A 23,163-nucleotide genomic window follows, 5' to 3' on the forward strand; every position below is an offset into this window, starting at 1 on the left:
TATTTTACGTTAAAAATGCAACCAGTCATTGTTTTTAATTTTATTAAAAGGATTAAAAGTGTATATAGTTCAATTTTAATTATAATTTGGGTGCCTTAACATAATACACATGATATTATAAGACAATGTATAAAAAAATCTTTGACAAACAATGCGGCTACCTAACTGCGTGATATCAACCCGGCTTAGGGATGCTTCTGCAAGAGTTTTACCGCCACCAAAGGATTCACTTAACACAGAAAATAGTGGGCTAATGAAACCCAACACGAATCGAAATGAAATCTTATCCTACATGACGCATATGTGTAATATTCTTAAAGTACGTAACCTATACACTCTGTACAACAGAACAAAAAGTTAAGTAAGCGAAGAGTCGACATCAAAGCCCTTTGTTTAATAACTTCATTTATAAACAATTACATTTGACTCATTAATCTTTAGTAAATTAATACGAAGCACAAGTTTTGTGTGTAGATTAAATATTGTGATATGGTGAAATGACATTGTAACGACTTGAGAGGGAGCAAATTAAAATAATGCTTTAACTTCGACGTAATTTCATGTACAATTATTATTTGCTGAAACTTATTATGATTTAAGGCTTAAATTTCTTTATATATGATCTGAAATAATTGTTTGTTTTATAAGAAGCCTCATTTTATTAGCCGACTTAAAAGAAGTCCCTTTTGTCTTAATCTTTGGGCACGGTTTTTGTGGAACTACCCAAAGTACTATAATTTTTTTTTATTAATTATTTTAAAGACTCAGTTTCTTTAATAAAATTGTATTACATTGTTTTTAAAGAAGAAATATTTTAATTATTTTATAGAAATAGTATTAACCTAAATCTTAAATTAAAAAAAAAACTAAGTTCTCACTATTTTAATTATTTATTTTTAGATTTAAAAAATAATTTATACAAAAGAAAAAGTACTAAAAACCGTAAGTTTTTGGTTCGTTGCAGAGATAGATACTATTTACCATTTGTAAAAAAACTGGTCCAGACTCCTCATTTTTATACTTTTATTTAATAATGTTTTTAGTTAATAAATAATTTAAAACAATAATTAAAATATGCTAAAGTCCAGAATTACTTGGAATTTAGTACGTAACTCCTTACATACCTCTTTCTCTCTTCATATGTCGTATCTTTATATCCCACGTTTAATGGAATGTCCCTGAACGTTACGCGTCCTTAAAGTTTACTCTCAAATCAATCGAACTGATGCCTCAGAAGTGTCACTTCAAAAATAATCAAAGTTGTCAGCATGGTATCAGTTTTATTAAAATTCGTCGCGTGATGTCTCTTGATGGGTAAAGTGCGTGACCGTCACCGTGTATTAAATACAGGTGCGTCGCATTACGCTAATGATCGGTTAATTTTGATATTAATTAAACTTAATTACTAAACTGTGGAGATGCTCTCCGCGCTGTTTCGGCTGCTTTTAGTATACTAACATAACTTAGACTAAATTAATCATAAGATTTACATTTATTAAACGTTCTACTGAAGTGTAGATCAAATGACCAATGAAATCTATCCTTTAAATATGTTTTTGATGTTAATAAGATATAAATAAATATAAACAATAATTTTAATTAAATTTATTCGTCACTTATCACCTTTAAAAGGATTACTTTCATCAAATAAGCTAAATTTTCATTTTAAATATTTTCATTTCCTTTATTTAAAATATGTAAAACAATTCGGCAACCTCCGTGGTCAAGTGGTATTTACGCCTGTTTTCATGGGTACGCCACTGCGATGTCCCGGGTTCGATTCTCGACCGAGTCGATGTAGATTGTCATTAATTTTCTATGTTGTCTTGGGTCTGGGTGTTTGTGGTACCGTCGTAACTTCTGATTTTCCATAACACAAGTGCTTTAGCTACTTAAATTGGGATCAGAGTAATGTATGTGATGTTGTCTCATATTTAAAAAAAAATAAATAAATAATGTCGTCAAAGTGTTCTTTAATAAAAAAACTTCGTTCTGTTTTACATATTACGTTGTGAACGTGTTGCTTGTAAACATACATTGAGTCTGTTTTCAATTGACGTACGTAAAGCTAAACCAGCTTAACGTAAAATATAAAAATAAATAGAAGCAAGTATAACCGATCGAGTTCTCGACATCCACACGCCATCAATGCTAAAAGGGACCACAGAAAGGCGATACACATTAATGTTTTACACCCAAAAGCTTTTAGCTCCTGTATATTTTGGGTTGCACGTGGTTTTACAGCGTTACAAATTTTTTATAGCACCTATTAACGATATTTTCACCTATGATGTTCAAAACTTCAATATATAAAAATTTAATTTTTTTGTAAAAAAGTAACTATAATGTTGATTATATTTTTAACTTTGATAAGTTTAATCCTACTGTTAATGCCAATGGTGTATCCTATTGGCTTCCGAAATGGCAAAAGGTCGGAGGGCGAATACGAAAAACATGCTTGTGAAGTGAAGTTTTTGTTATGTATTGGAATCATTTGCTTCCAATAATTGTATTGTTATACTTCTTGTTATTATTGCTATAAAATACATAATTAGAACGTATTTTATCTGCCCACGGGTTTCTGGAACTGCTGATCAGGTAAAGATATATATGTATTAGATTTATCATATACAAATCTTTGAATGGTAAATAAAATTCCAAGTCGTAATAAGTTTTCTCTTATATTATTACTTACTAGCGACTTACCCGGGCTTCTCACAGGTGCAATGTTGCTACTATTTATACAACAGAATGTCATACGATGTTCACAGTTTTTCGGTCGTTAGATACAATACAATCCGCTATGTCCATGCCTTTTAAATCCATAATATGTTCGAAAATATTAATTTTAGTTATACACATACAGTCGAGATGGCCCAGTGGTCAGAACGCGTGCATCTTAACCGATGATTGCGGGTTCAAACCCAGGCAAGCACCGCTGATTCATGTGCTTAATTTGTCTTTATAATCATCTCGTGCTCAGCGGTAAAGGAAAACATCGTGAGGAAACCTGCATGTGACAAATTTCATAGAAATTCTGCCACATGTGTATTCCACCAACCCGCATTGGAACAGCGTGGTGGAATATGTTCTAAACCTTCTCCTCAAAGGGAGAGGAGGCCTTTAGCCCAGTAGTGGGAAATGTACAGGTTGATACTTTATACTTTTACTATAAAGGACCATACTTATACATTTTAAATGCATAATGTATTTAAGGTACTTAATTCGATAAGGATTCATACTGTATTGCTTATATTCGCTTCAAATATGAGCCAGTTATTGTGGGCTATCCTTAAGAGATAGACTTGTACAAGGCTGGACTTTTTTGAAAATCTTTTCAAGATGTACAATAATAAATATGAAGGACAATATTTTGTTCAATCTCGTAGTATTCAGCGGCCGTTTGCAATGTAAGTGCAAAAAACGTATTTCTTTACCACATTAGAAACTTCTAAAAATGTCAGTGTTTCTATATTGCCCATGTATTATAACAATATAATGTCCTCTTACCCATAAAGATCATATAAGTTCCTTTTGATTTCTTAAAAAGTAATTCTTTTTTTAGTACCATGTATTTGCTTTGAGTTTAATTATTTAAAAATATTTATTTCAATAAATTACTACCCATTAAGATGATGACTTGATGATCGCACGTTTGCTTAATCACTGTAACTGAAATTTAAAAATCACTTAGACATTTTATTTCGATGTAAGAAAGAAGTAAACCCATTTCAGTGTCTCTATTTACCTTAAAGACCATTAAATCTAATAAGTTATAACATGTTTGCACAGACTACGCAAAGCAAACAAAAGTCATAAGGATTTTAAATGAGATAATAACAAAGACGTTATACGTCTTGATAAATGGATCTCGTAGTCTTGGGCGTTGTTGTCACATTGCGTGCGAATACAAGTAAGGAAATAGTAATGTTTGTATGTCTTAAGATATTGGTATTATTTTTATAGCATGAGTACTAAAAAAAGGCCAAACAGTACGTTATTGAATTCCGGTTTGAAGAATGATTGAGTCAATGTAACTACTGTCATGAGGGATAACTGATTTCAATTAACAAGGTTGCTTGGTTGTTGGAGGTGCATTGGAGATCTTAGGAATAGTAAATATTTATAATATTTCAATTTCTATAAGGAATATTATTAATTGATAATTATTTTCTTAAATTAGACGAATTCCTATTGTCATTAAATAAGGAACTCACGTGAGGAGAGGAGTTTCAATGGCGCACTGGACGTCGTCGTCGTTGAAGCTTCAAGGCTGACAGACTAGGCACGACAATTGCTACAACGTATATGATTCCATAGCAATAAAATACGGACTTGTTCTTATATACTTGCTAACTTTGTTCCTTTGATTCATCTCATGTGAGACGAAAGATATTAATCATCGTTGCAGCAGTCAGAAGAAAACTTTACACACCTTTTATGAAAAAATCTTACATTTTATAAAAATCAGAAACTAGTAAATGTATACTCATAGCATAAATAGTTTGAAGAAAAACTTCATTTTTATAGTAAAAACTTACGTCAATATTACAAAAACAAATTAAGGTACTTTGTTAGTTACTTGGATTACAGTTTATCACTTAAATGTAAAAAGTCGTAGCAATATCTTCTAAAACACAAAATAAGTTTCTTTATAGTTTTAAATATTTATATTATGTATAAAACTTAATAATATATTTATTTATGCATTCACACTCGTGTCAACTTTATTATTAAGCAAGTTTACTTTTTAATGAAAATGTCCTTCTTTAAGGAGCTTGTATGCTTAGTTGATTAACATACAGATCTCGACTAAGAAAGTTCTTAAAATAAAAACATTATAAAATCAATAAAATAAAATCGTTATTTTTTAATATATGAAGTATTTATACGTCTATTTTGTTGCAAATAAAACGAATAAAAAACATTTCGAATCACTATTAAACGTAAGCCTTGTAAAATATTAAAGTACATTCACATATCCTAATCCATTGCCTGAACGGAAAGCGGATGGCATTTAAAATTACATTTTTTCCAGCGCTCACCTCCCGCCTGAATGAGGGATAACGACCAGACTTCGGATATTTATGACTAACGAGCCTATTCACGGGCGCACAGCTTCCAAATGGAGATTTATGAAACAGAAAATGTCGAATAACGTATGTCTTGAGCATAATTTGTAGACGGTGGTGCACGGCAGACTGGCATGGAGGCTGCGCAATCTACAAAATGGCGCCCGATTTGGGAATACTGCTGCTATATCACAGAGTAAATAGTCCGTAGAGAACACGTGCTATCGAGCATTGACGTCGACAAGGACGATCGTACGTCTTAGTAAGCGTTTCTATTACATTGATCGGTCGAAACTTTTACCTTTTTTACCTACGTAGGACGAAAAATGTTTTCGACAGATTTTGAGATAATACCGGCTTACACGTTTATAAAATATTTAAACCAATATACCCTAAACATTGGGAGAACATTTCATCAATTAAGGAAATCTAATAAAATTCTATAGGAAACATTTGTAGAAAATTGCAAACCCTAAGCCGAAAGGGCCGATTTGCATTTTATTAGCATAAGAGTGGAATAAAAATGTGTTTATTCTGGATTGAAAGCGAGATGGGTCGCTGTAAAAAGATCGAGTGGCGCTGCGAATAAAAAAGGCTATTATTTAAAAAGTATTTTTTTAACTAACAAAAGCACTTTTCACAATTACTGCTTAAGTTAATACATAAACATCATAAACTAATGATAAAAAGCGTATTATTGGTTGTGAACCTAACCAAGACATTTAAACCGGAATTTCACTACAAACAGGAAAATGAAAAGATTTATTAAAATATGGCTTATCTTTCATTGTAGTTGTAGGCTATCCATAAATAAATAATTAAACTACAATTAAACAGTCTATCGCTATAATAACAGACTCAACCAATAGCCCTAACTTAAAATAACTAAAATCTTAGACCTTAGTAGAATCACATAGACAGTGTTAGGAATGGCTAATATTTCTTAAAGTGCCAATTACTACGAGCAATAGTGACCACTTACTATCAGGTGTGCCATTTGGCCGGCTGCCTTCCTGCTTAATATACTTATATAGTATACTAGTTGCCAGTCCCTAGTACTTCTTACGAGTAAATTCATACAATGTCACCCCCATTAAAGTTGATATTTCCAAAAGGTCTTATCTTAGCAGATTTTGTTTTATAAATGAAGCCCATGTTTTAAATTTAACTATTTTAGAGCACCCTACACTTCACTTTATGGCTACATTACGACCTTTTTGAACATAATCTAATTCTATTGAAGCAAGTAAAGGAAATATTTATTTAAATCCTCATAATTATTCCATCAAACCAACCAAGCAAGCATTGGGGCACAAAATAATATCTTATACTCAAGGGTTCTTTTATTGGCACCCTTTCGTTTTATGCAACGATTATGTCACTTTTATGAACGCTTTGATGCTATTTACGGGTTTAGTTTATGTGCCAAAGAAATCTAATGCAAATACAAATAGCAATGCCTACTTACGATTCTTATTGAATGTAATATTTATTTATTTATGTGTTTGTTGGGTAACATAGAGCAAAATACAGTAATATTAGACAATAGAATAGGTTCTACATATACATACATTGATTACAGATATTACCGTAATATAATATGTTTACCGATAATTACGTCTTCTGATCCAGGCAAGAATCACAGAATTTTCATGTGCTTAATTTGTGTTTGTAATTATTCTCGTGCTGCGTCGAAGAAAAACATCGTGAAGAAATCTGCATGTGACTTATTTCAACGAAATTCGGCATTTAAAACCAACTCGCATTTGAGCAACGTGGTGGGAAATTTTCCAAAACCTTCTTCTCAAGAGGGAGAGGAGGCCTTAAGTGGGAAATTTACAGGCTGTTGATGATGACTACCAATTGATTATAATTATTTCAATATCTTATTAGAGATACTTGGTGGCAAGGCTTTGTGCAAGCCCGCCTGGGTAGGTACCACCCACTCATCAGATATTCTACCTCTGAACAACAGTACGCAGTATTGTTGTGTTCTGGTTTGAAGGGTGAGTGAGCCAGTGTAACTACAGGCACAAGGCCACCACTGACCACTTACCATCAGGTGACCCATATGCTCGTCCGCCAACCTATTCCATAAAAAAAGAGAACGATTTGTGTCCTAATTCAACAAATGGGACATAAATGGTATTCAAGTATATTTCAAATGTAAATGTGGTTATTTCTATTTCTTAGTAAGAGCTAGTTATCTTCTTAGTAAGAGCTCGTTTGTCATAATATTATAACATGCATTGGTCTCTCGTTAAACTGGCATTAGTTTCAAAGCTGAGTTATTGGATCTCCATAACGTAGACTCAAACAACGAGCAAAGTGAAATGATTTGTCAAAATAGCCTGGCGGAATGTATCAGTGGCATAACATCTAACATTTATATAGTTTGTTAATTAAGACATAACATAAAAATATATAATTACGTCTTTATAAAATCTTTGTCAATGTAATAGTTTGTTTGTTTCATTTTAAATATATGTATAAACTAAGTACATAAAATTAATGTGTCTGTCCATTGTATAATGTTAATGAAAAAGCTAGTTCTATCATTGAAAATGATATTTCAATGCGTTTTTGATTTGTTATCAGTTTTATAAATAAATAGAATATACATAATTAGTTCCAAAACATTCGAATCAATTACACAACAAATCGCATAATACGATATACTCTTTTTTCATAAACTAATTCAATTAAAAGTTTCAGCGCCGAATCGAGAGAATTTCGCCAATTTTATGGGAACTTTCTAATACATTCAAAATATAATAATTCACCATAAAATGTCAATAGTGATTGATGTTAATATTCTTGACATGATAATACTTCGTGAAGTGACTCACAAAACATTAAAGAAAAGTAATTTTGTAAAGTAAACATGAATTAAACTTTCATTTCGAAAACTTTGACCGCTCGAACGATTGATCAATGTCAAAAAGCTATATAATTCAAAGCATATTTTGCACATTATTGAATGTATGTTTGCAAGTAATGTATCATATGTGAATGTTGAGAGTGTAAACATGGCCACTAAAATTATCAACTCACCCTCGCGGTTTTAAGCCATCTTATTTGTATATTATATGTATGTATATATTCGTTTGTAATAGCATTTAAACGCATGCCTCCCTCTTTGCACATTTAGAAGAAGTTTTTTTTCGCCTCGCTAACAGCGGGATACGAGGAGACTATATTTGTCCTAGTAGGTAGTATGATACGACTAAGTTTAACACGTGAATGATTCTAATTTTCATTATAATGATTAAAATTTTATTAAATAAAAAATACAGTAAAACTTTAATAACTTTATTTATTTAGTTATTTTCTTTATTTCATACCAATTACTCCTTAAAGTTTAAACCCCCATAAAGCTAATAATTTTCAAAGGGATTATCTAGACGGAGTGTCATTTTATTGTTGCCAGTAAAAGCTAATGGAGTGGAAGGTGTAATAGAAAATCTAAAAATCCTTTTACGATTGTCTTCGCGGCGAACGAAACCATTTGAGTTTCATTTACTTTAATTGTTATCGACGTTTTTATATGGAAATGTTTCGGTACGTTTATAAAATAGCTTTAAGTCTCGTTTCGTGCATAAATAACTTTACATATATACACAAGAAACGAGTAGGCGGCTCACCTGATGCAAATTGATCTTCGCCGCCCGTTGACCTCTGCAACACCGGGGGTCTTACTGCCATTCACGTACACACCCATAATATATTATTTGTAATCGAACATAATTATCTCAGGTCAACTATTAAACGATGAAAATTAAGGTATTTGTCGATTTTAGAAAGCAAACATCGTTGCATCAGTGATGCTATGTTACTTTTACAAAATAAAAAGTCAAGAGACAAATATTATTGAAATTATACACTTCCCATCTCATAATATTATATTTTCTTTCATCACCGAGCATGATATGAATTACCAACACAAATTAAGCATACAAAAAATCGGTGGTACTTACCTGGATTCGAATCCGCAATCATTGCTAAAAGTTCAGATGTTCTAATCGCTGGGTCGTTTCGGCTATTTCTCTATATCATAATGTAATATTAATTTTACTATATGAAACTACCCGTTTCAATTTCGTTTGGAATCCCGAGTGTAGCACCACCTCGTGTCCGATCTAAACTACACACAAAAATAATCGTATAAATTAGGAAAACTATTCAGTAAGACAAACACACGCACAAAAGATTTATATATATAAAGATATTAGATATTACTATTATTAGAAATATATGAGTAAGTCTTTACTTAATTGTTAATTGAAGATTCAAAAGTGCTTGTAAAAGCCCACTTGAATAAAGTTTATTTTGATTTTGATACCCATACAATAGGGTATGTTGATTATATTAAACCATTTCTTGTTATAGAATTTGTCACAAATTTTAATGCTTAAAGTATTAGAGATTCTCTTCGCTTTCATGAAATTATTCCCGTTACAAAAGTTCGAAGTTTTCTTTTGTTTTCGATGAAGAAAGACTTACCATTAACGGTACTTTATAACAATTTCAAAATTTATATTAACTTTTCACGAACATGATTATAGTCATTATTCAAAACATAGCAGGTGACGTCATATATATTGAAATATTTGGCTTATTTTTTTCATTTATCATGTAATAGTAATAGCCTATCTCTATACTTATAATAAATCTGTAGAGAAGTCAATTCTGTACATGAAATATTTTTACAAAATAACTATCAGGGGGTGATCAGGGGTCGATACTGATAGCAAAAATGCAATCAGTAAAATTTTTGTCTGTCGGTCTGTCTGTCCATATAACCGTTATAGAAACAAAAACTACTCGACGGATTTTAACGAAACTTGGTACAATTATTTTTCATACTCCTGAGCTGGTTATAGTATATTTTTTATCACGCTAAAGTCCATAGGAGCAGAGCACTGAAGGGAAATGTCTGAAAAACGGGAAAGTTACCCCATATTTTGAGCTTCCGTCGCGTGTTTAGCCTTAATGGTTAAAGCTACACAGAAATCATTTATTACGGAAATGTTTTCCTTAAAATTATACAAAAGATATCCCATGACAGCCTATGTCTATCTTTTACGGTTGACTCACAATAACACGTGTCACTCCCAATAGCTTAGTAGTTCGAAGCTTTCTGATTATATTTGTCTATTCCTACGTTTATAACACTCTCAATCATCCCAAATTACAAAAGTTAACAGTATTAACTATTCCATAAAAAAATCATAGAAATCGGTATAGAAACACCAAAGTTATACATAAAATACGCTAATAATAAAGCTATCGCACGTGAGTACTTAATCTATACTATTATATAAATCTCTAGAGTCTGTCTATAAACTTATTTTTGTCGTAATTCGTCATGTGTTCTTTGACTGACTTAATTTTCACCATTTTTGAAATTTTTGTGTGTTTGTATCATTATAAAAATTGGCATACAGGAAAAACATGTACTTACGCAAATCATAGGCTATCTATACATGCAAAAGTATATATAGATAGCCAAAAGGATGTGTTTGCATGTGTGTCATCGATAAACTCAAAAAACTATTTGATCGATCATTATGAAAATTGGTATGTTTATCTGTTGTTTTATGGATAAAGTAATTATTTCATTCGTATCATTAAAAATAACCAACAGGTGGCCCTTACGTGTATCACGATACATTATATTCCGATCAACAGATAATTATAAAATATGAAATAAAAAATGAAAATCTATTCAAAAAGCATAGCAACCAACTTAATTTCCGTCATATGCCAATAAATATAAAATAATCACAACAATAATAATTGTCATTTTAAAATGAGATAATTATTATAAATTATATATATGGAAGAAGTGATTAGCTGTTTTGATTATAAGAAAGTAAACAATAATCATAATTGATAAGTTACACTCCAATAACAATGAATCTTTAGTATAAAATGTAAACGTAAGACATAACAAAAAAAAAAAAACAACTTATTTATATAAATAGAAACCATCATGCCATTGATGAAACAAAAGATCGGAATATCAACAATATATGCGTAGCGTCATCCAAAAGAGCTACGGAAACAACACACCAACAAGAAATACGTTTAGAAACAAATAGAATCCGAATTTCTACTTTAAGAGCTGCCAAAACAGTTAGTCAACGAAATGATCAAGTTCCAGATCTTCAAACAAGCATCTTTATCTAGAGATACTGATAAACCTGACAAGCCCAATTACTGGACGATGAACGATTTAAAAAGACTAAGTCAAGAACTAGAACCAATCTCAATAAATCAGCCTTCAATTACTATATAGGTTATGATAACAAGATGAATCCCGATGTGATCAATGGTTCAATGAATATAGTATGCCCATATTGTCACACTAAATAAACTGCTGGTATATGCTACTCCACTGGTAAAATGTATTTACCACAACTGGTTGAACCACCAGAACCTCTTCTTACCTACGTTACGGGAACTATTAAGGAGTCTAAATATTTCCTTCAGTATATTAGAAATTACAATTCATGTTTTTAAATGACATTTTTGGAGTAACAAATATTGTACAATACAATAATTTCGCGTCTACGTTTAAAGTGTATCATATGATTGATTCACCTCTTCCAGTATCTAAATAAAATCCCAATTTCTGGACATTTATTTCACGGACAACGTAGAAAAAGATTGATCTTTGATGCATGTTCAGTACCACAACTAATCGAGAAATCATCGCTAAATTTAGGATTATGCCTAAAACTGCTCGAGATAGTGAAACAACAAATGATTCAAAGTAATTATCAATGAAGATAGAACGCAGAGCATAAAAGGCGTATTAAAGCTTCCATAGCTCCTGAAGTCACAGCTGTAATTGTTGGTACAGAAATTACAAAACGAGGTATTGTTATCACTAAGCGACACAAAAACAATCAAGGTGTCGCTGAAAAATATCAATCGTATGACAATTATTACGATTATCCAATTATGATTATGCGAGCAGAAGATGGATATCATCTCGGACTGTATCAAAATAATCTCACGACTGGCTCTGTGACATCGAAGAGTTTGATTTTTATGCGTATCGTATAATTAGAGATAATCAATCTAACCATATTCTGAAGTATCGTCAACTGTTTTAACAATTCATTGTTGACATGTATGCTATGGTCGAGAACGAAGGATTAAGCTACATTCGATGCAACCAATCAAAACTTCGAGCCAAAGTGTACATTTTTATTTACGAGATTCATACAGATGACAAGGTTGTAAATGTTATATCATCGATATTTGATAGAACCGGATAATAGAGGACGTTTTTGGTGTGATACAAACTTTTCTAGACTATAGAAATTTAATTAAAATTTTCATCGTACCAACTTTACATCGAGATTACACCAACAAAAACATTCTCATAAATCATATCTGTTTCCGGATTAAAAAAAAAAGATATGATCTTGATAAATAAGTTTATGGGTGTTATGACCAATCTGCAGCCTATCGAGAACATCATTGACGAATATTAAATGAAATAATTTTAAGTATTTGATTAGATCTCGCATATTTCTTGATTATTTGTACATTGTATCGGTAATTAATTACAAAAACAAAATTAAAAAAATATTTATCTACGACTAATGCCCAGCGAAGCGGGCGGGTATAGCTAGTGTTAAATATAATTATTAAAACTAAAAGAAAATCGTACTTGTCGAATTTTGTACTAAAGAAATGACCTAGCCCTACAACATAAATAAATATATGTTAATAGTCTAATAGTCCCACACCGTCTGAAAGGCTAAAACAGCCTTAAACAACGCTTTACGGGATTATAATTACAAAGGGCCATAGAAGACAGAGACACCGCATGGAGTTCAAATGTAGGGTTGGTTAGAAACATATGACGTATGAAAAAAAAGTTTTATTGACCTAAACGAAGTTTACAATCGCTTTAAAATGGTAAGACGAATTTAGATTAAATTTGGAATATAATATAATTTAAATTAAATCGAGGTACATGCTGTGAGCTGAAAATCATTTATCTAGTATCAATTGCGATCACAAATATTGATAAAGATAAATCTTATAGTCTACAGTATATAACTACCAAAATGTATTTTAACATGTGTATATATCTTTCTCTAATCTAAGCTGGGTGCTGTCAAGCTGTTAACGTGTAGAGAGTTAACAGCTGTTACACGAAGTTTCAAACTAAGTAACCAAATGACAAAATAGTATCAAATATGTCGAGGTTCGTGACGTCAACGAGCTGGCAGCCCTCTTCAACGATTTATCCACTCGAGACATATACAAATAGCAGATTATTCGGACTTAAGTAAGATTCGTTGACAAATATTGCTACGATTCAGCTGCCTGATAAACTGTTATAGATGGGATTTTGCACGCTACAGCGATTACGGTATATTTAGTGTAACAAATATAGCTTCACATGTTTGATACATGTAAATAATGTATTTAAATATATAAACAAGTAAACTTTACACAGACGTCAAAATTAATTCAGATATAATTTATAACATTTATTTCAAACAGTAAAAGATTATAGAGGCCTAGTAATACAAACAAATTAATTTTCGATCAAATTTAAAATTATAGTCTCTTAAAATACTTTTTTTTTTTTTTAAGAAATAGGTCGGCGGACGAGCTTATGAGCCACCTGATGGTAAGTGGTCACCATCACCCATAGACAAAGACGCTGTAAGAAATATTAACTATTCCTTACATCGTCAATGCGCCACCAACCTTGGGAACTAAGATGCTATGTCCCTTGTGCCTGTAGTTACACTGGCTCACTCACCCTTCAAACCGGAACTCAACAATACTGCGTACTGTTGTTTAGCGGTAGAATGTCTGATAAGTGGCTGATACCTACCCAGGCGGGCTTGCACAAAGCCCTACCACCAAGTACTTACTATTAAATAATCAACAACAAATGATTTTATCACATACGATAAAAAAAATAGTCTGAATGTGTTTGTTCATGTTTTTAAATATTTTTTGTATATGCAAAATATAAAATCATGTAAATGTACTGCAGCTGCATAGGGCCTCACTAATAAAATTTTAATTAACAAAAAAACGGTAAACAGTCAGATACGATGCAATGTTTTTTCATTCCCGCCGCATAAATAAGTCTCTAAGCTAAGAATTATATTTAAGAACAATTTTAATTAAAGTAGAGAATGAACATTAAACTACGATTACTGTCATAGTTTAATTTTATTTAAAACTAGCTTTAAACGAGGTTTAATTTACAATAAATTTGGATAATTCACGACTATTACTAATATAAAACTTAATATAAGAGTTTTAAAAATATAAAATGAAACTTAATTTTGTATTTAAATACAAAAAAGGTCGTATTACTGCAAGTAAACCAACTGAACAGGGATCTTCAATTTTATGGATAAATGTTAAAAAATATAGGACCGAAGCGATTCACGTCGCTTAGTATACTATAGTTTGCCAGATTATTTGACATTTATGGTTCCTGCTACGCTCCTCAGGATCTTAGGGCAAATTTATAACGTAGCCTGTAACCTTTACAAGTCTCAACAAATGGGTTATCTGTCCCAAAAAATTATTTCAAACCGAACTTGTAATTCTAGACGTCTTCAAATATACAATACTATTTAGCTTTGTAATATTGTATTGATTGGCACGTACACTTTTTTATTTTTTTACTAGCTGTGGCCGTGACGTTGTACGCTTTTGAGTATAACAAAATAATAATAATAATATTATCGCCTAAGTTACTCCTTATTATATCAGTTATCTGCCAGTGAAAGACACTTCAAAATCGATCCAGTCGTCCCAAAGATTAGGCGGAACAAACAGACAGACAGACAGACTGACAAAAATTGTAAAAAAATATGTTGTTTTGGTATATGTACCGTGTATACATACATATGCATTCAGTAAAAAAGGGCTATTTGAATAATACAAACAGACACACCAATTTTATTATATGTATAGATTTATGTATATTTATTATACGCGATATTGTTTCTCTTGTGAATTGACTACGTATGCTTCTTTTAGACATCTACGAGTTACGAATAAATAATATGATGTAAAAAAAAGTTAATCTAGGATTCAACATCTGCTACGCGTTTTATGACTGCAGCTACAGAAATGCCTACAGTGCTACGTGCGCTACGGCAAAAACGTGCTGATGAAATACATAGGATTGATCTGTGCGACGAACTCTAGGTATTTAATATAGATAAATAATATATAATTTAAAACGATAAATTAATTAAATATATATTTTAAAACAAAGAACCTATTTGTAATCATTTATAAAATATGAAGTAATAAGTTGTTTTAAAATTATTATTTTTATTGAAATGCATATTTTTGGATATCATTTGGAGTTCATTCTGATCTATAAAACTACATTTCATTACATTTTGTTTAAAATATTATAGACATTCTAAAATCGGAATATAATCAAAAACATTTTATTATAACTATGGTTATATTTATGTATATATGAATTATGGACTTAATCACGAATATAATATGCGATAGTGATCACATTAACTTTATAACAATAAATAATCTTGAGACAAAAGGGCTTTTCACGGGCACTTGCATTTTATGGCACGATTATGTTGCTTTTGTGAGCGCTCAATTGCTATTTGTATATTTTATTGATAAACTGAGATATTTTGCCAATACAGATAAAATACTGTCAATGAAATAACATTTTCACTATCCATCAGTAATATTTGCATGAAAAAGGAATATACGCAATGGATGGATCTACTTTCAGTTTACAATTTATTTAATTTAGACAGATTCCAAAGAATTTATATATTATAATATATTATATATATAGTGGTGCTTGCCTGGGTTTAAACCCGCTATTATCGGTTAAGATGCACGCGTTCTAACCACTGGGCCATCAACAAACATTAGCCAAACTGAAATTTTTAGAATTTCTTGTTTAAATTTTTTTTATATAATGGTTCAATATATATTATAATTTACGATAATGATGATGTAGTCAATCAAATCGATTTTGCGCCAAGTAGAAATTATCAAGTTATACTAGCCAACAGCTCAGGTCCTATAATATATTGCACAGGAAATACAGGTACACCATCTATTTCTTTGTTATTATGGGATGGGATCTAACACGACCGGAAATAGTGCGTTTCGCTCACTCCCGGTATTATATCCACTCTCAAATTCCAGATCAAGACAAGAACTTTCCTGGCAGAAAAATCTCGGTAACTCTTTATTGTCCGATCCGGGTTTCGAACACAGACTATTGATGACTGAGGCCTTATAAGCTACATATATACTAGAACTACAACCGTCTAATAATACTTAATACATTTCCGACGCATATATACATATATGTATAGTTGCGTCGGCATAATTTAAATCAAGTTATATTTATATCGAGTATTTTTTTTAATTTTTTTGAAATAGTATTTGATTTAAACTGGGTCAAAAAGTATATACCGATTGTACCACAAAACGTAGACGTATCTAACTACATGGTTCTCTTAACTTCACCGCTATCTTAATCGAATCTATCTACCAAACTAGGGCTGTGTACGTTATCTAAAAGTTTAATCAAAATCATATTATAATAGATTTCAGAAGGCTCCAACAAGTACTCGTAATCATCACCTCACTAGTTTATCGTGATAATTATATTTGTAGCTACTACAAGTTCAGATCGTAGTTAAAACTGAGATATTAAAGAAGTATTACTTTAATTAAAATTTTCGTCCATATATTATGTACTAAAAATTTCATATAACTAGGTAGACATGGACATTTTATCCATTCATTTAGGCCTTTGAAGGTCTGCCTCTCCCAATCGGCGCCAATTTGACCGGTCCTTTACCCAATCCAGCGGTTTCCCACAGTATGTTCTTCCATTTGCGTAATTCATTGAAAATGAAAAATATTTTTATTTGTATTTTAAAAAATATAATTACGATCTATGACTTATTCTAATTTTAATGTATTATTATTTAATGCTTTTAATGCATCCTAAATCTATTTAAAACTATAAATTAAAATCACCGGCCAAGTCTGTAGTTATATACATATTGCTAATCTCTTGAGCTATTAAACGGATTGATATTTGCTCTGTTCATTTATTCAGTATTTTTTGCAAAGAAGCAAATTGATTCATGATGAATCTTTATGTATATAAAAATCATTAAATACGATTAGCATTAAGTTATTTTATTTTTTTCAAATGTATGTAGATTGAAAAAAAAACAGAGCAATGTCTGAGAACTTTTCAAGAAAAGTCCCCAACACTATATATCTTTACATTTGTATATATGACAAAACTATGCAAATACATAGTATTAAATATTTATTAATATATTATTTATACAGCTACACAATCCGTCAACGTCTGATTTAGGTTGCCAAAGTAACATAAACCGCGCAATAACTTAGCCGCTTAATGTAATTGAATTGAACGTTGCTTACACAATTTACAACAAAAACACTATAGAACTTTGTAATATTGATTCGTGTTTCTCTTTAGTACTGTTATATTTATTTAATATAATTGATAGAGTGGAACTAATCTACTTTATACGGAGAAAAGCCGTCGGTACTAAAAATATCAACAAACAACAACAACAATAGCCTGTAAATTCCCACTGCTGGGCTAAAGGCCTCCTCTCCCTTTGAGGAGAAGGTTTGGAACATATTCCACTACGCTGTTCCAATGCGGGTTAGTGGAATAGACATAAGGCAGAATTTCTATGAAATTTGTTACATGCAGGTTTCTTCACGATGTTTTTCTTCACCGCTGAGCACGAGATGAATTATGAAGACAAATTAAGCACACGAAGCTGCGGTGCTTGCCTGGGTTCGAACCCGCAATCATCGGTTAAGATACACGCGTTCTAACCACTAGGCCATCTCGACTCACTCACCACAACACATACAAATAACAACATATTCTATAATCTTAAAAACGTCAAACCATTAATTGATTTTATTTATAATTGCTAACCTATAAGCTATGAAACGCTTATCAAGATTTAATCGATGATATTAAAATCTTATAATGAATATTTTTGAACCAATTAGAAATATAATGAAATTGTTAAAAACTTTATTTATATATGTTACCTATACTAGGCATAATAATTGTTTAAAATATTCGTTCATAATGAATTTAGGTGTTACCTTTTGGAAATAAATAACGAATATCACGAAAAAATGCAAAACTTTTATCTTGTAAAGGCGAGGCAAGTTGTAAATATGTATAACATAGATTTGCCACCAACTAACATACATATGTTAAGTGCTAAAAACATTTTGCTTTTCATTCCAGATACAATAAATACTTTTAATTTAAGTTCACACACACTAAAAAGCTTTTATTGTTGCTGCCTGCCATAACCTTCGAGTTTTAAATAAATTGAAAACGTTTTATTCTCGAAGTTAAATTTAATTGATTTACTCAGAGCTAGTTTCATACTAGATCATTTTGTTTTGTATAAAATTAATAGTAGGTACCTAATACAAATTGCTTCAGAATACAATCTAAGAATACATTTAAATTTGATTATTGTTAAATAATAAAATTTTAATTTACCACTTCTTAAGATGTTTAGAAAAATTTTAAAGGCAAAACATTCTCGCTATGAAATTATTTGAATCTACCTTGATTTGAAATTATAAGTTATTCAAATGTCATTGATCTCAAGACTTACAAGGATAAAAGTTGTCTCAAAGTTGTTCTGTTAAATTATTAATTATTTTTTAATTTATTTCTAAACTTGGCAGTTAGATTGTTTGTTATAATAAATAAATATTAAACTTCTTTTTTCAAATTATAAATGAAAAATCTTCACCTACTATAGAAATTGGCACCATATGAAATTCTAACCGATGAGATAACCAATGCGTCACCATTCTTGAAAACTAAGATATGTCTGAATAACCCTTTCAATTGAAACACAGCAATGCCAAATTTTTATACTTGGCGTTAGAATATCTGTTCAATGGGTGATACAAGTTTTTAAAACGCGTTTAACATTTGCATAAATTTAATTAAAATTATAAATAATCTACGTGAAGGCTCGTCCTAAGTCGTTACAGCAGTTCGAGTCTAGCCAGTCACGTAAGAGGGAAGGTGGAAGCCATCTTAGCACGTACAGGGAACGCCATCTTTGTTTTGGCTGGCTTATCGAATAGATGGTATCACGTTGTCCTGCTAAATGTTTCTAATTGTATCGTGAAAAAATGCATTTTCGAAACAATTTCTTTACCAATCTTTATATATTCAGTATATAAATATATTCAGTCTAATACAATGTGATATAACTGATGTTATTAACATTTTATTGCTAGAAACAAACATAATATCAGAAGAAAATACTTAAAGTAACATTTTCTTTATCCTTACGTTGAAAAACAAATTATAAGGGCATTTCATAAAATTATAGTTTAAATATTTATTATTACCAATACTTTCTATTACTATATTTACTCTTAGGAAAAATAATTATTAAATAACATTTGTGGTAAATAAATGTTTATATCTTTCATAATTAATGTGGTGAATTAATTGTAATCGAGACATCGGTGCTTATGAAAAATGAGAGAAAAAAAACAATAATGTTCAATATTAAAACAATCAGCTAACTACGGGATCTATTATGTACATATGTCTATGATGTGCAGTTGATCTATTTTGTATAGGAAAACAAAAATTAAACAAAACTTATGCGATGTAAAATAAGAAGTAGCTCTTTGACAACTTTATTTCTAGAATATTAATAAAGAAAATCACCCAGTGATAGGGCTACGTGTTACCCCATCTTTGTATGTACCACTCATCGTATATTGTTCGCCGTTTTCCGGGTTGAATGGCAAGCTAGACACAACAATGACTATAAGATCTTTGCTCCCAAAGTTTGTGGCACATTGGCGATTTATGAAATGTTTGATATTTCTTACTTCGTCTATTTAGTGACCACTTACCATCAGATGACCCATTAGCAAGTCCACATACCTCCACAATAAAAAAATTTTAAGCAGGCTTGTACATGTAGAACATATATCGTATTATATGGGTATGTAGTAATGTTTTTGCATAACAACGTTATATTGCATGTATAAAACAGATGGTTTTTGTTTAAGCCGTAACCGCAGTGAATAATCAATTATGTCGTTCGTGATCTAACCCAATGTCCATCTGCGCACCATTTATAAACTTTAGATGTGGTTCATCGAAAAATAAACTTAGTGCTATTAGTAATAAGAGCTTTAATCGTGTCAATAAACATACTACTATATAGTTTTGACAAACAAGCGATCAATTAAATGAGACCCAGAATATCGCGTTACTAGCATCGACTGAGATGGTATGAATACTTTCAATATTTTTTTAATTAATGAAGTCATATTATGTAATAATACTTTATGATTGTAATAATTAGTTAAAATTTGTAAATATCACATAACTAAGCTCAGGTTTCCCCTTTTCAGGAAAGGTTGAGATTCCACCACGCTTGTCTATTTTAATCCGCGTTGGTGAATAAACAAATATAAGAATGTTACCTGCCTCGTATAAGTTTCCTTTCGGTGATTTCCTACACCGAGCACGAAAGAAACATCAAAATAAATATAAAACATACCTAATATATAAAAACTTGATCAATCGATCCAGGTAGCCCCGTGGATACAACCTATTATACTAAGACAACGCTAAAAATATTTTGACGAATTCTCCTTTGATCAGAAAAAGAAGGCTTAGTGATGTAAACAAAATAGAAATTTTGTAAAAATTCGACTGTTTTTGACCAGCAATGTCATATAAACATTATGATATTACTGAAAATGATTTATAATGTCTCTTAAAAACCAAAACAGACATATCCCCCAAAATGTATGTACCAGTCGCTTGAAACATATATTTATAGCAATGAGAGCGACAAACAATTTGTATGTTACAACAAAACACAAATTGAGTATAGAAAAAACCTCTAGTTTTATTTGACAAAGCTCGACTCGTAACGTAATATGCGTCAGCGAAACTCGAATTTCCCGTTGCGGAGTGAAATATAATAAAACGCACAATTTTCTGCAGCACAATATTTTATTTTGACTTTTATTGCAATTCGGATTATATTTCAATATCGTCTATAAAATGAAATAAATCGGATTTAGGAGTACTATAACTTCTTATATCAAATCAAAGCATGACGCGTACAATAAACAAATCAATTCTAAAGTAAAGCAACGTTACATAAATTGCTAAATCGTAGTAACGTCCTAGGGCGTTAATAAAATGTTTCGATAAAACTTAATTTCATGTACATTTTAAAAGAAGAAACTTCTCGGGTTGTTAATAGTGCAAAGCTTAGTATTGTAAGTTCGAATCTATTCTTTTGTTAAGCAAGCACATGCCGACAATGCATTGAACTATTTCAACGTAAATCCTTAGTGGAAGTGTTCCGCAGTGATAGCGCGGCTCCCGCTAATACTCGGCAAGTCTGAGCTGTTCCCGTGAGACCGTCGCTTGCAATATCTTCAAACCGAACTGCCGGTATATGTAATGAAGTGCCTATAGAGGTAAAGAGCGCAAAGAATTCATCTAAAATTTTAGTTTTTCCAACTGAATACTGAAATAGCATTTTACTTCATATTTGCACTGAAAAGAATCCTTGTATGTAGTAAAGCAAGAAATATTTAACGTGTAATATGTTAAAGTCTGAGTTAATAATTCAATACTTGTGAGGTAAGTGACCTTTAACTCAAAAATTTTAATTTTATATTTGAGATCTATTTTTGATGGCTTAAATATTGTCATTGGTTATCGTCCAAATAATAGGGTAATTAATTAGTTGTAGCCTCTCTTTTGTTTCTAACAGCGTGTCTGTGCTTTGTTACGCAAAATCATCTAGTGTATCACATTTCGTAGAGCTGAAGTCTACAGATTCCAAATTTATGATAAACAACCTTATTTTCAAGGACTTAATTCGCTGATGCCATTCGGACGCTAGTTACCCAGCGTCTTATAGTAAAACGGCGAGACGTTTCATTCAATGGCTAATTTCACTAGTTAGCTGCGACATATCCACGAAAATTTTAAAAATTTGAATAACACTAATTGCGAAATTTCTAGTTTTAAAATTTAAATAACACAATTCTCATATTATTTAAGCTCGAAGAACAATAGCTATTAAATACAAATTGAATATTATTCACTTCATACATTTCCAGAAATTATTCGCCGTAAAACGTATTTAAGTATACTTTTCCCGAACCATTTATAAGTTTAAACATAAAAAGGGATGCAAGTAACAATAGAATCAACTTTTAAAAGGGCTTATGCAGTCTTTACCGACTAACTTTAAAAGCACAAAAAGAAACGAAACATTGCCGCAATTGCTTCCACTTTTAAAAAAAATCAAGTACTGTTCGGATTCCTGTGCGTAATGGTTCCGTAATTTCATTCTATTTTATTATTATAATATTTTGTGTTGAGTAGACACTTCAATCGAAGTCTGAGTTTTGGAACCAAGATTCCCTTTTTTATTAAAGTTTATTACAACGCTTAATGCAACAATCTCTTTTATAAGGCTTCGGATGATAAGTTAAACTTATAAATTCTTCTCTTTGACGAAAAATCGATAAATAACTATAAGCCTATTAGGATTTATGTTTGCCTTAAAATTCAAGATAAATATAATATTAAAAAAATCTTAAATGATAGAGAGATAGATTGATTCAAGAGGAAGGTTTATAGGTGCAATACATGCATAATATGGTATAGAAACAGTGATAATTTTAGAGGCTTCAAAGTACGTAAATAAAAACATATTTTTAGTATATTTAGTATCAAAATGGCACCTTTCTAAAGCCGGGGTGCGTCGCTAGTAAATTATAATTATAAAAAAATATTTAGGCTTTGTGTTTAAAATACCTAGTTTAGTAGCGATGAAATATATTAAAGGTATGTCGTTTGCGTTTTCTTTGTGAAAGGCTCGAGGGGAGGAAGCTTTTTCAGAACACGAAAAATGCATTTGTGATTCAGTCATAAACGTTTCTTTAACGAATGACGTACGTGTCTATCGCACTCCGTATT

Source organism: Vanessa cardui, chromosome 13, assembly GCF_905220365.1.
Source record: "Vanessa cardui chromosome 13, ilVanCard2.1, whole genome shotgun sequence".
Lineage (NCBI taxonomy): Eukaryota > Metazoa > Arthropoda > Insecta > Lepidoptera > Nymphalidae > Vanessa > Vanessa cardui.